Source organism: Lynx canadensis, chromosome D4 (genome assembly GCF_007474595.2).
Source record: "Lynx canadensis isolate LIC74 chromosome D4, mLynCan4.pri.v2, whole genome shotgun sequence".
Lineage (NCBI taxonomy): Eukaryota > Metazoa > Chordata > Mammalia > Carnivora > Felidae > Lynx > Lynx canadensis.
This window is the reverse complement of record NC_044315.2, coordinates 58,495,199-58,509,933: the sequence shown is the minus strand read 5'-3', so window position 1 is coordinate 58,509,933 and position 14,735 is coordinate 58,495,199. Positions and strand designations below refer to the sequence as shown.

Genomic DNA, 14,735 nt, shown 5'->3' with positions numbered 1-14,735 from the left:
AATTAAGTGTCCCTTTTATAGGCTTCCATAGCACTTTACATTTCAAAACACTCACCACAGTTCTAATTACTAATTCAATGTAAATCTCCCACAAAAACAGACGACATAGCCCAGGAGAGCAGAAACTATATGCACTTTGTTAAACGCTGGATCCCCCAAGCCAAGCAGAGTAACTGGGATTTGGCAGGACCTGCATAAATGTCTGTTGAATTAACGGATAAATAAATAAAAGAATAATATTATCTGGCATTTGCTCTTCAGTACTAATAAATCTAGTATGGGCCTAAAATATGGAAATTATGGTGGGACAAAGTTCACAGTTGTCTCCAACTATTCCAACTATTCTCATATCAACCCAAAATCTACACAGATGTTTCAATGAGGTACTGATGGAATACTGATCCAAATGAGAGCTCTGGAAAAATAACTCAGGTTTTTTCCAAAAATCAGGGATAGCCTAAAGAACAATACAATGAAAATTTACTCTTTCCACGTCCTTTTTAGCTATACAAATGCAATTCAGAAAGACCAGCTGTTTTTAGTTTACCAATTTTCAGCCCCAAATGTCAGTGTTCTGATGGTAGTTTTGGTAATATAACCAGCTGACTCCAAGAAGCAAATGAACAAAAGCCAAAAATGCACTCCTTACACTGGAGTTTCTCTGTTCACAGAAATAAAGAAACCGTGTCATACACCTTAAACTTACACAATGTTATATGTTCAGTTATACCTCAACAAAGCTGGGAGTAAAAATGGTAACTTCTGAGCTAACAATACAGTATTGTATTCTTGAAATCTGCTAAGAGTAGATCTTAAAATGTTCTCACTGGTGGAAAAAAATGGAAGACAGTATGTGAGGTGATGGCTGTGTTAATTAATCTCAATGTGGTAGTTATTTCATACAACAGATCATGATATCGTACACCTTAAACTTACACGATGCTATTTGTTAATTATACCTCAATAAAGGTGGGGGTGGGGGGAAGAAACCAACTTTTAAATGCCTTTTTCTTCTAAAAGTTACGATACACCTGTTCCATTCTTACACTGTCCTTCAGGTTGCTATGCTGTTGTTGTCATACAAGTTAAATGTGGCTGTCTGAATAATAATGCTCATAGCATTTATCAGTTTATATTGAAATGTTAGCCTCAGAGCAATTCAAATAAAAGATGAATTCTTTCCTTTTTATTTAATAGGTAAATTAATTCTGAAAGAAGTCAAAGGAATTATGCTTCCTTCAAAATCCTCACTGGATCCATACTGATAAAACATAAATAACATAATTCCAGTGCAGCACAGAAAAAATTAAAAGAGCTAAATTACAGAGTTACAAATTTGTACTACTCTTGGAACCATCCCAAAGGAAAGGGATTAAGAAAAGAGCCACGGGCACACCTGTGAATGTATGCCAAAAATAAACTACAGAAATATAATAAAAACTGACTTCCTTGGGTCTAGGGGTTTATCTCTTTCCTTGAAATGTAGAAAAATGAATTTAACAATTTAGCCCCTATGGCCTTTAAGAGGATTTTGTATCTTCTGTACTTGAAAATTGTGCTCAGCATAACTTGCTCTGCTCTTTATGTAGCTTATGTATGCCAGGGTTAAGGTTTGCCCGAGGCTATTTTGGTTTATGTTTATGTACTACTTTAATCACATTCAAATGCATTTAATTTTTTTTAAGTATACACTCGCAGGACAAATATGAAATAAATAAACAAATACACACACACACATCTTGAACTAGAAGACTTTCTCAGCTTTTAATCATTATATACGATCTCAAGCATACTTAACTAGATAACATAAGGTCCCTATGAGAGCCACAAAATTTTAAGCCTCAAAGAGACCTTCCTGATTATCTCACACAACCTCCTCAACTTACACATAAGGAAATTAAAGCCCAAAGAGATAAGGAAGCCTATCCAAGGTTATGCAGCTGATTAAGAACATAGGTGGGACAGATTCACATTTCCCTCTTAGCCAAGTGTTCACTAAGACTTTTTTTTTTCACTTTTCCAAAATAATTTCAAATAAAAATTTTTTTTAAAAAGCTTCCTTCAAAGCTATATTTGGATTGGTTCTAACACCTAAGTTTATCTCAAAAATATCCATTTCACTTCCCAGTGGAGTATAAAAACTATGAAAGAGGCATTTTAATTGGAAGGAAAAGCATACATGTGAATTTATTATCACTTTACCATCCAAGAACCTTGCAAGTTGGTACTCAAGAGTACAGCAATCCCATGACCAAAGAAGATGGTTCTTAAAACCTAAAACACCCAGTTTGAGAATAAAATTTATTCATAAAATTAAAATGGTTTAACAAATAAAAAACAGGCATAGAGAATCACTGCAAAGACTCTCACCATTCAAAAGTGGGAGTAGTTTTCATTCACTAAAAATTTTTAAACTACACAACTTAAGTCTTATTTTAAGCTTTTATATTTTACTATACTATTTTTGAGGCCAATACTTTTCTGCTCTAACAGTCTACCAGCTGGTCATTCCAGACCTTTTGCTCTTATTTCCTTTCAAAGAACTTTTAGCCTAAATGTTTCTTCTTGATGACACAGGTATCCATTTCAACATTCAAATCACAGATTACTCCTTAAGTCCAATGTTCACTGGAAAGTGATTAATAGACATAGTTGATTTTCAACTTAAAATTTCTGACATACTCTATTTATATACTCTGCTAGCTATCCTGACAGTGACAGATTTGAAACACTATTAAGTTCAGTCTAGAATGAAAATCTCTGCCTATTCTTCAAATATAATTTTCACTCTGAAGCAAATCTGACTAGGGTAGAGAATTCAAATATGTGAAACGACACTCACAAAAAAAAAAAAAGGAGACAATACAAGATATTGGTGGGAGAAAGTTATGCTAAATTTATTCAGACAAGTCTAGCTGTTCTTGGTATACATAGTCTTTTTATGATAACTAATCCTATCTCAAAACACTTCCTTCACCTTTCTCTCAAACCTTCTTCCTTTTACTACACAGCACCTTACTCTTGTAGCCACTTTATAATCCTCACTTCCAGGTCTTCCTCAGTTCATCCCCTACCCTCAGATTCTGGAAAACAACAATACTGAACTGTCCCCCAAAGGGGGAAATATACACACAGCCCATTTCAGAGTCTTTGTATGTTACAGCGAAAGTATTCGAAACACAAAGTCAAGAGCTTTGGAATGGACAGTCACTAACTTGCACGCTCTCATTTTATGTATACAGAAACGGGCTCTCTGAGAAGCTTATTTATTCATTGAGCCTAAAGATCTCCTCACTGGACCCTGTAATGTGAAACGGAGGTAAATTCAGCCTAAACATGAGATTCCTAGAGTCACCAGCGATTCAGTGGTGGAGCCACGACTAGAACCGAGGCCTGCTGATTCCCAGCCACTTCTCCCACTGCACCTGCAGCTTTTAAAGTTGGAAGTTAACTGCGGGCTCACAGGATGTGAGGGATATAGCAAATCTTGGTGCACACAGTCCAAATCTCCCTGTTTTACATAGGGCAAGTAGCACAACCCCCTAAAATTTTCTGACCCCACAGTTGTAGCTGTTGCTTCTGACAGCAGAGACTGGAGTTGGGCTATTCGGTCCCCCACAGGCCAGGCTCCCTCAGTGAGGCAGGACCTCCGCGTTTAACTGACTGACCGGCTTCCCTAAAAAAAACAAAAAACAAAAAACAAAAAACAAAAAAAAAAAACCGGGAACTGGGGGAGGATAAAAGGCATGGGGTAGAAACGCCACCCACACCAAGGCCATGGGTGCCCAGCGTTTTTTGAACCACGACCTCGCCCCTGGCCGAGTAGGGAGAAGCGAACACCCCAGCCGGTCAGCCGAGCCGCAAGAGGCAGAACACGACTGAGGGGCCACGAGCTGAACCCTGCCACGAGTAGGGACAGACTGGGGGCGCGGAGGCCGGGGAGGGGACACGAGCTAATTCCACAGCCCTGCGAGAGAGGCGGAGGGCGGGCAGGGGTCCCCCGGCCGCGGGCGGCTGGGGGTCCGTCACACACATACTCACTGCCGCGGCTGCGACCAGGAAGCACCAACCAGGAACCAAAGCGCGTAGAGGGATGGGGAGGGGCGAGGCCAAATGAGGTAAGGAAACCGCGTCCGCGCGGACCCGGGAGGAGGGAAGGCACTTCCGGGGAAAACACAGCTCCCGGGAGTTGTCTTCCGTCCCCGCCTACCCGGCGAGCCCTCTGTGCGCATGCGTAATAACTGTTAACCCCTTCATTTCCCTGCTGATAATCTGTTGAGTTGCCTTCTTTGCTTTGCCCCTTCCCCTTCGTGACTTCTTTCAAAGATACCTAGGCTACATCTATAATGGGGTAACACTTGGCTTTAAAGACTTGCACGCAGGGGATGCTACTTAGTAGGCAAAATCAGGGAAGACCTCGCACCCTTTCTGTGCCGGCGAGGAAAACTACATCTCCCATGATGCCCCTGGGCGGGTTTCCGGACGGGCTCCGCCTCCTGCTGTCTTGACCTCCGGGGAACCCTCTTTGTGCCACGTGGCGTAGGAGGTGAGCTGAGACCCAAGTGGGTTAGGGTAGGGAGGACGGGTTCTGGAGGCCGGTTCCCCAGCGTACAGCGGGACCTCGACGAAAGAGAACCTTCTTTGAAAGAGCTTGGCCTTAGCGCTAGGTGATCTTAGGCAGGTCCCTTCCACCTCTAGTTTGAAGTTGAATTTAGTTAGTATTGGGATGATTCTGGCTTTCTCCTAGAATTCGGGGCAACAGATTTAACTCTTTGTGAGTCTTGAAGACATGCCTTTTTTTTTTTTTTTTTTAGCTCTACGCTCAACGTTGGTCTTCAACTCAAGAGTCAACATCTCTACGGACTGAGCCGGCCAGGCGCTCACGAAGAGCTGCATTCTTGATAAAGATTGAAGTTCATACTCGTCCTTTGGAAGCCTTCAGAGGCTACAAGATTGTGTTGGAAGCCTCTGTCTTCTGTTCCTCTTCTCACACCTTACTTTAATACTTAGCAATAAAAAACCCATCTGTACAACTTTACACAATGGCAAAGCACTGTATAGGTTGGTCTCGGGCAACAGTCCTGAAAGATAAGCTTGACATTGGTACTTCTTCCCAACATTTTTTGAGCATCTGTTAAGAAGCAGTGTTAGCAACTGTGGATGTAGTGGTTAAAAAAAAAAAAAAAAATTAAGTCTCTGGTCTCCTAGAGCTGAGTCTAGCTGGGAAAACAATACAATTTGGGTGTAGTCTAAGAGTGTGATCAGGAAAATAATTAGAAATTAAATTAACATGGTAAATGCTAGGAAGGAGGACAGGTTACAATGAAAAGGTAAACTTGGAGGAACCATTTTGCAAAGCAGAAAAAAGGCTTAGAAGTGGATCACAGAGATTACTAAATTGTTTAGGTAATGTGTATGGTGTAGAACAGAAGTTATCTCTAAAAAAATAAAGTGTTAAGCTTTTGTCAAGTGCCAGGCTTAATCTATAAGTGTATTATGTATAAACCCTTTTAAAAGAATGTTTAATGTTTATTTTTGAGAGACAGAGCTCGAGCAGGGGAGGGGCAGAGAGAGAGGGAGGCAGAATCTGAAGCAGGCTTGGGCTCAGCTGTCAGCACAGAGCCCAAGGTGGGGCTAGAACCCACAAACCGGGAGATCATGACCTAAGCTGAAGTCGGAGGCTTAACTGACAGCCACCCAGGCGCCCCTAAACCCTTTTAAATTATAAAAGCTTTTTTGAAGTTTTGATTTTTTTATTTTGAGAGAGAGCATGAGTGAGCATGCGAGTGGGGGAAGAGCAGAGAGAATCCATAGCAAAGAATCCGCAGTACACCGTTTTAAATTCTAACAACATTTTGGGATGCTTGGGTGGCTCAGTCAGTTAAGCATCCCACTTTTGATTTCAGCTCAGGTCATGATCTCACAGTTCCTGAGATCAAGCCCTGTATAGGGCTCTGCACTGACATCAAGGAGCCTGCTTAGGATTCTCTGCCTCTCTCCTACTTGCATGCACTCTCTCTCTCTCTCTCTCAAAATAAATAACCATCTAATTAAAAAATTATAAATAAGTTTTAACAACCTTTTGAGGTTGATTTTTATTTTTATTTTAAGTAATCGGTACACCCAATGTGGGGCTCAAACTCACAACCCAAAGATCAAGCTTTGCACAGTCTACCAAGTGAGCAAGCCAGGCTTCCCTTGAGGTTGATTCTTCATTCCCATTTCACAAAACAGGAAACATTCAGAGAGGTTGAGCAACTTGCCCAGGGCCACAAGGTTAGGAAATGCACTGAGTGACCATGCCCCATCCTACTATTACTCAAGCATTCAACAAAGATTTACTACTTACCATTAGTCAAAATGCTTTAGATACCCCCTTTTAGGTTATTTCATAAGACCTGTAGTCCTCTGGATGGCACTTCATGAGCTGACATCTGCCTCCCTGTTGACCACCATGCTAAATCCTGAGCAATCACCAGAAGACACTATGCTCTCCTATACCTGTGCCTTTGCAAAAGGCATTCCCAGTGCCTATAAAGTCCTTCTCTTTGTCTTTTAAATACACCCCTACCATACCCTACTGCACTCAAGCCCTGGGTCTTCAGGAAGAAGGCCTGAGTCAGCCAGACAGAATAGGCATTCCTTCCCTTAGGCTTCCCTACAATTTGGACAAATCTCCATCAAGTCAATTATACTGTGTTTGCCTTACAGTTGTCTCCCAGCTGGATTGTGGACTCTCTCAAGGCAGAAGCTTTGACATTTTATCTTTATATCTTCACAAGCTAACATGGTACTTAGCAGACCGCGAGCACTCATTAAAGGTGTTAAAGAAATGAAGGCAGGGGCGCCTGGTTGGCTCAGTCAGTTAAGCGGCCAACTTCAGCTCAGGTCATGATCTCGTGGTTCACGAGTTCGAGCCCCGCGTCAGGCTCTGTGCTGACAGCTCAGAGCCTGGAGCCTACTTCGGATTCTGTGTCTCCCTCTCTGTCCCTCCCTCGCTGAAGCTCTGTCTCTCTCTGTCTCAAAAGTAAATAAACATTAAAAAAAAATAAAAAAAAAAAAAGAAATGAAGGCAAACTAAGAACTAGATGTGGATTCACCAGCTGTCAGATCAGTGGGGAAACCTTGTCATGTCCCCAGATAAGTGGGATGCAGTGTAATGCTCTATGACATTAAGACGGGCATAAAGAGCTGCAGGGGTCCCAAGGATACAGAGATTTGTAGATGAGGAGAGTAGTGTATATATACACACTTGCCTTGACATGGTGAGTTCTCATTTAGATGGCTTTTAGAAACTGAGAGATCTGGTCTCCTATTACAGTAATGGGAAAACTGAAGCCAAGAAAGGAAGAGACATGCCAAGAGTCACCTAGCAACCTAGCAGAGGCAGAGCTGTGTCTATAATCTGGGTCTCTGAGTCTTTCCCCAAATCACACACACAGTAGTTCTGTTTCCACCTCCTGCAGTCTCTAGTCCACACTTCTTGAAATCATGGGTAGCAATATGCAAAATACCCTGAAGTCTCTCTTACAGAGAATGTTCTAGACAGCCCACTTATTTGAGGAAGGAAGCACCTGTTTTCCCCCCAAGACGGTGGCAGTACTACATCAACAGTGAGCAGCTGAATTGGGACGAGGGTCCAGGACAAAGCAGAAATCTGCTGCAGAGCAGACAAGATGGGGGATGTACTGTAGCAGGGTCCGGGTGAGTGTCGCATGTTACTGTCTTTACTCTTCCATTGCAGAGGGAGGAGCTGCCTTTTTTCTTTGGTTCCAGTTTATCAGTAATATCTAGTACCCCTGAGAACTAACTAATCATTTTGGCCACTCACTTAACAGTTGCTTTTGTATTTATTATTATTCATTCACTGAGAGCCTACTATGTAAGAGGACCTTGCTTGTCACTCCAAATATATTATCCTCTCTCCCATTCTCGAAATGACTCTGTGAGGGAGGTGTTAGCCCATTTCACTGGTATGGAAATTGCAACTTGGTAAGGTCAGGTGACTTACTGTAAATCATACAGCTGGGATTCAAACCTAAGTCTTGTCTGAATCCAAAACCATGTTCTTTTCTATGCCCAAAGCTGCCTTTCAGAACTAAACTCTTTGAGGCGGAGACTATGATGACCTACCTCTATCTCTACACCCAGCACCTAGCCCAAGGCCAAGCACTCGGTAGGCTCACAAAGAACACTTGTGGAATAAGTGGGTTTAGTATGGAGTATCCGCTAAATGAAGGCCTGCGTGCAGTATGAACGATGTTGTGGGACAGCAGCAGAGGGAGCAGCTGGGCGTTTAGAAGTGGAGAAAGCCTCCCTCTGCAGAGGGGGACGCCAAATAAGTGGTCAGTAAGAAAAAAAAAAAAAAAAACATCAATCCAGCATTCTAACGGCAAAGAATCCTAACAGGCAATTCACAAAAGAAATCCAAACAGCCATGAACAATGATAAGAGGTGTTCAGCATCACTAATAATCAGAAAAATGCAAACAATCTCATACACAGTGGATGAGAATACAAATTGGAAAAGCCTTTGAGGGAAGCTATCTGAAGTATCAAAATTATAAATTAGCTATGTCCTTAGGTGTATGTACAAAGATTGTGATAAGAAAAATGGAAACGGCATAAATATTCATTAATGAGGAATAAAATACTTTGTGGCTTTTGGCTCAGAGGAGGCCATCCCGATTCTGGCTTATCAGACACCAGCCACCTCTATCATGCCACCTAAGTTCAACCCCCACAAGATCAAAGTCATTTATATACCTGAGGTGCACCAGTGGGGAAGTTGATACCACATCTGCATTGGCTCCAAAAATCGGCCCCTGGGTCTATCTCCAAAAAAGACTGGTGATGACATCACCAAGGCAACCAGTGACTGCAAGGGTCTGAGGATTACAGTGAAACTGACCATTCAGAATGAACAGACCCAGATTGAAGTGGTATCTTCTGCCTCTGCCCTGATCATCAGAGCCCTCAAGAAACTGCCAAGAAACAGAAAGAAGCAGAAACACATTAAGCACAGTGAAAATATCACTTTTGATGAGATTGTAAACATTGCCCAGTAGATGTGGCACAGATCTTTAGCCAGAGAATTCTCTGGAACTATTGAAGAGATCCTGGGGACTGACCAATCCGTAGGCTGCAATGTTGGTGGCCGCCACTCTCATGACGTCACAGATGACATCACTAGTAGTGCAGTGGAATGCCCAGCTAGTTAAGAACTACAACGGAAAACATATCTTTTTTAATTTTCTTAAACATTTATCTACTTTTGAGACATAGAGAGACAGAGCATGAACAGGGGAGGGTCAGAAAGAGAGGGAGACACAGAATCCGAAACAGGCTCCAGGCTCCGAGCTGTCAGCACAGAGCCTGATGCGGGGCTCGAACTCACGGACCGAGAGAGCATGTCCTGAGCCAAAGTCGGATGCCCGACCGACTGAGCCACCCAGGCGCCTCACAAAGGAAAATATTTCAAAGGATCATTTGACGACCAAAAAGAAATAGAAAAATGAGGAATAAAATAAACAAGGACACATTGAGGGGTGCCTGAGTGGCTCAGTCGGTTAAGCGTCTGACTTCAGCTCAGGTCATGATCTCACGGTTCATGAGTTCGAACTCCGTGACAGGCTCTGTGCTGACAACTCAGAGCCTGGAGCCTGCTTCAGATTCTGTGTCTCCCTCTCTCTCTGCCCCTCCCCTACTCATGCTCTGTCTCTCATTTCTCAAAAATAAATAAAACATTAAAAAAAATTTTTTTTAAGAATGGGTCAGAATTTGCTAGATAGAGAAGGCAGGGGAATCTTCTGGCAAAGGAACAAGATAAGGGGAGGAAACTGACAGATGTGAGTCTCCTGCACTGAGAAACAACCAGTGGCTCTGAGTGTCCAGGACACATCATGAGGCAGGGAGAAAGGGAGACAGAGGAGAGTAAGCAGGACCCACAAATGGACACATTTCCATGCCACCTAATAAGCTTTCTTTCTACCCAGCCTCATGCCCTGCAAAAAATAACTTGAGTACTTTGGCTGCTCATTTCATTGGTGATTTCTCTTCCTACCCTAAAAAAAGAAACCCTAGAATAATGACTGAAGGGGACATCTAGTACAATGCCCTCATTTTGCAGAAGGGAAAACTAACGCTTGGAAAATAAAGAAACTTGCAGGTTCCCAGCAAAAGTTTGTGTTAACAGTGGCTTCCAGTTCACAATCCAGCATTCTTTCTGTTGCACCGAAGTCTGAAAGGTTGAAGCAGAAATAGAGGCTGGCAAGTGAAATGAGTGAATGTTGCCCTTTAAAGTTTGGATGTTTTGGGGCGCCTGGGTGGCTCAGTAGGTTAAGCATCCGACTTCAGTTCAGGTCACGATCTCACGGTCCGTGAGTTCGAGCCCCGCGTCGGGCTCTGGGCTGATGGCTCAGAGCCTGGAGCCTGCTTCAGATTCTGTGTCTCCCTCTCTCTCTGCCCCTCCCCCGTTCATGCTCTGTCTCTCTCTGTCTCAAAAATAAATAAACGTTAAAAGAAAAATAAAGTTTGGATGTTTTGTATTTGCCACAAATACAAACTTAATGTCTGTATAATTTTAAAATGTAATTATAGAAACTGTTATCACTTAAAGCCCATGCCTTGCAACTGGGAAGTGATATTCAATACAGGCTTTGAGTCTGAAGCAGCAATCAAGGTGATTCTCGGGAATTCTCAATGACATTGGTACCCATCTGGATTTGTTGAAAAGTTTAACATCCTTTTTTATTATTCATGATTTTGCAGTTCTTCAAATTGCAAGGTGATGGAGGGAGCACGCAATTTTCATCCAGGCTATGAAATCATTCTTGAAAATTTGGACCTTCGTATAGATGGCTTTTAATTTTTCTTAGAGACCTCTTTTCCTTATAAAATCATGAAATTTTAAAATATATATGCTATAAATTAAGCTATAAATTAACCAATGATAATGGTCACATTACAATAAAATCCTAGGATACGGAGCTAGTATTTCAAGAATTCTATACTCATTTGTTATTATCCCTAGTTAGAATTGTATTCCTCAAGGCTCAGATCTAAGTGAGTATATAAGGACCATTGACTAGCAAGCCCATTGAGATTCTAATTTATTTAAGAATCATTAGATTCCATACAAGAAATCTCAAGCATATCATCAGTAATGCGTTGAGAAGCAGCACACTCCCAAAGGTATGCCTTTATTTTAAACGTCCAGGAGCCCTAAACCCACAGATTCTAATGCATGAAGGGACACACATACCCAGAAAGGGACTAGCTTATTCATGTCTCATTCTATGAGGGATCTGCTTTCTTTACCTGCCTGCCCCAGACTCCAGAATCATGCCTGTAATTTTCAGTCCAGACATGTCTTTGTAACTACATTAGCATGAATTATTTTACTCAGGACTTTAGATTGACAACAGAAAAAAATTAATTGAGAATAATTAATTGAGAATAAGATTGCCCTATCAAATGAGTTATATACAGTTGACAACAATCAACTTAAACACAATTATATAAAATAAATTATAGATGTCATGCTTTGTGTCTCAACCATTAATATCCATTGTTTCTTACTAAATTGGTGAAACCACTAGCAAGGTGGGGCTTAAAATGACTGTCTCTATTCTGATAGAGTCCATATCTTCTACCTCTACCTTCATTCTGGATCTGATATTCTTTCAAGACTGATTCCTGTGTGCATTTGTGCCGTATTTCTCTTGCATCAGACCTATTAATTGCAGAAGATGCTAATCTCCCTATCTGCAATACCTCACACTTCACACTTTCTGTACAATCTTCAACAACTATATTTGCATGACCCTGGCAATCCCTATTCTTGCTTTGCTACTAGACATTAAAATCCTAGAACTACTACACGTTTTCGTCAGAATGTTCAATGCGTCTCTCTCTCGAAAAGACTTCTTTCCCCTGCTGTGCTGTTGCTCTCAGAACTTACTCTCTAACCTTGTCTCTTCTGTGCCTGTGCTCAGCTGTTGGGGCACAGGCAGAGTTTTTATCATCTGCTTCAGTTTCTTGGCACAGGGAAGAATCTATATACCTGACCGAACAGTACCCTAAAAAAGCTTTAGGCTGCTTAGCAGACCCAAACTCCGATTCTGCTCAGGTAGTGTTATCAAGGCTCCAGTTTCCCGTCTTCAAGGGCCACCTGGGCAAACATTGACCAGATTAGACCAGGATAGAATTGTGTGAAATGGGACCAGGAAAGCAGTGGGCAGGGATTGCTGGGAGCTACTAGGCAGTAGAGGGTAAAAGTTACATATCTCTGGGGGGGAAAAAAAAAAAGCTATAGGCTGCAAAGAGTACTGCAATCAAGTGAGGACCAACAGGTAAACACAGACTATCAGGACTAAAATGGATCTCATGTGGTATTGAAGAGGAATAAACATCAAAAGTCAGTGTGTATTTTGGTGTGTGATAAAGATCACACTTCATGGGGCGCCTGGGTGGCGCAGTCGGTTAAGCGTCCGACTTCAGCCAGGTCACGATCTCGCGGTCCGGGAGTTCGAGCCCCGCGTCAGGCTCTGGGCTGATGGCTCAGAGCCTGGAGCCTGTTTCCGATTCTGTGTCTCCCTCTCTCTCTGCCCCTCCCCCATTCATGCTCTGTCTCTCTCTGTCCCAAAAAATAAATAAACGTTGAAAAAAAAAATTAAAAAAAAAGATCACACTTCAAATCGGTGAAAATATGGAATATTTGATAAATGATGCTGAAAAAAACTGCAAACATGAAATTAGAGCCTACCTCCATTCAAAAAATAAATTCCTGACAAATTACATATGAATTAGAAAAAGCATTTTAAAATGTAGTACTTTAAGGAGAAAGAAAATAGGGGCGCCTGGGTGGCGCAGTCGGTTAAGCGTCCGACTTCAGCCAGGTCACGATCTCGCGGTCCGTGAGTTCGAGCCCCGCGTCAGGCTCTGGGCTGATGGCTCGGAGCCTGGAGCCTGTTTCCGATTCTGTGTCTCCCTCTCTCTCTGCCCCTCCCCCGTTCATGCTCTGTCTCTCTCTGTCCCAAAAATAAATAAACGTTGAAAAAAAAAAAATTAAAAAAAAAAAAAAAGAAGGAGAAAGAAAACATTAAAAAATTAAAAGGCAAACCACAGAATAGGAGAAAATATTTCTCTCACATATACTAAACGATATTAACCATAACATATAATGAATTCTCACAAGTCAATTAGGAAATTAAATGTCACCATAGGAAAAGAGCCAAGGATTCAAACAGGTACTTGTAGACAGAGAAATAAAAACAGTTGGTTAACATGAGATAATTCCTTTATTTTTATTGTTTTTATGTTCATTTATTTTTGAGAGGGAGAGAACATGTGCTAGTGGAGCGGAGGAGGGGCAGAGAGGTAGGGAGAGAAAGGGAGGTCCCAAGCAAGGGGGTCTGTAAGCACAGAGCTGGACGCAGGGCTCAAACTCTCAAACCATGAGACGATGATATGAGCCAAAACCAAGAGTCGGATGCCTTAACTAACTGAGCCACCATGGGATAATAATTGATCTTCCTAATAGCCAGATAAATGGTAACTAAAACATAATGCAATTTTTGTAAATCAGATTTACGAATTTTAAGATTGATAATAACTTCATTGTTTCATTCATTCAAATAAATGTTTATTAAGAGTCTACTATGTGTTGTTCATGGAAAAATGATGAGAAAAAGAGACCCAATCCCTGTATTTATGTGTTTGGTTCAAAAATGAGTCTATGCTACTCTTATAAGTGGTATATAGTGGGTCATATATATTTTTTTAGCCATTCTGCCAATCTCTGTCTTTTAATTGGTGCATTTAATCCATTTACATTTACTTTTTTAAAGTGTTTATTTATTTATTTATTTATTTATTTATTTACAGAGTGCTCAAGGGAGGGGCAGAGAGAGAGAGGGAGAGAGAGAGAGAATCCCAAGCAGGCTCCATATCATCAGTGCAGAGCCTGATGCAGGGTTTGAACTCACATACCATGAGATCATAACCTGAGCTGAAATCAAGAGTTGGACAGTCAATGGACTGAGCCACCCAGGTGCTCCATTAATCCATTTACATTTAAAGTGATTGTTGACAATGCAGGTCTTACTTTTGCCATTTTGCTATTTGCTCTCTACATTTCTGATATCTTTTTGTTCCTAAATTCCTCCAACACTGCCTTCTTTTGTTTTTTATTTATCCTAGTATAACATTTTGATTCTCTGTTCATTTTCTTTTCTGTAAATTTTTTAGTTATTGTCTCAATGATTACCGTGAGGTTTACAGGTAACACCTAAATTTATATCAATCTAGTTTCAATTGATACCAACTTAGCTTCAGTAGCAAACCTAATCTTGCTCCTATCCAGCTCTCTCTGATAGCTCTAGGAGAGAATCCTTCCTTGCCCCTTTCTAGCTTCTGAGGTCCTCAGCAATGCCTGACACTCCTTGACCTGTAGATTCATCACTTCAATCTCAGCCTCTGTCGTCACATGGCCATATTCTCCCCACGTGCCTCTCTCCTCCTCTTACAAAGCCACCAGCATATTAGATTGGAACAGGGGCCTACCCTACTCCACTGTGACCATATCTATACAACTAATTGTACCTGCAACGACTCTATTTCCCAAACAGGTCACATTCTGAGATACCACGGGTTAGGACTTCAACATATCTTTTTGGGAGACACAATTCAACCTATAACAACATATCTCCATCATTTTGAAGGACTCACCTCTAC

The 14,735-nt window shown here is 41.6% G+C and overlaps 1 protein-coding gene and 1 pseudogene across 4 annotated transcripts in view; one reads left to right on the top strand and one right to left on the bottom strand.

The window, feature by feature from the left end:
• Positions 1–4,160, bottom strand: part of ZCCHC7 (zinc finger CCHC-type containing 7) — a 255,900-nt gene extending 251,740 nt beyond the window's left edge. Inside the window, exon 1 of one of the 4 annotated variants that reach the window (XM_030294442.1) lies at positions 4,038–4,160. The gene's annotated coding sequence lies outside the window, so the exon portion shown is untranslated. The other 3 variants (XM_030294439.1, XM_030294441.2, XM_030294440.2) reach the window with 3 other exon arrangements.
• A 3,437-nt stretch (positions 4,161–7,597) lies between these two features.
• LOC115500100 lies at positions 7,598–9,272 on the top strand (annotated as a pseudogene).
• Positions 9,273–14,735: the final 5,463 nt, after the last annotated feature.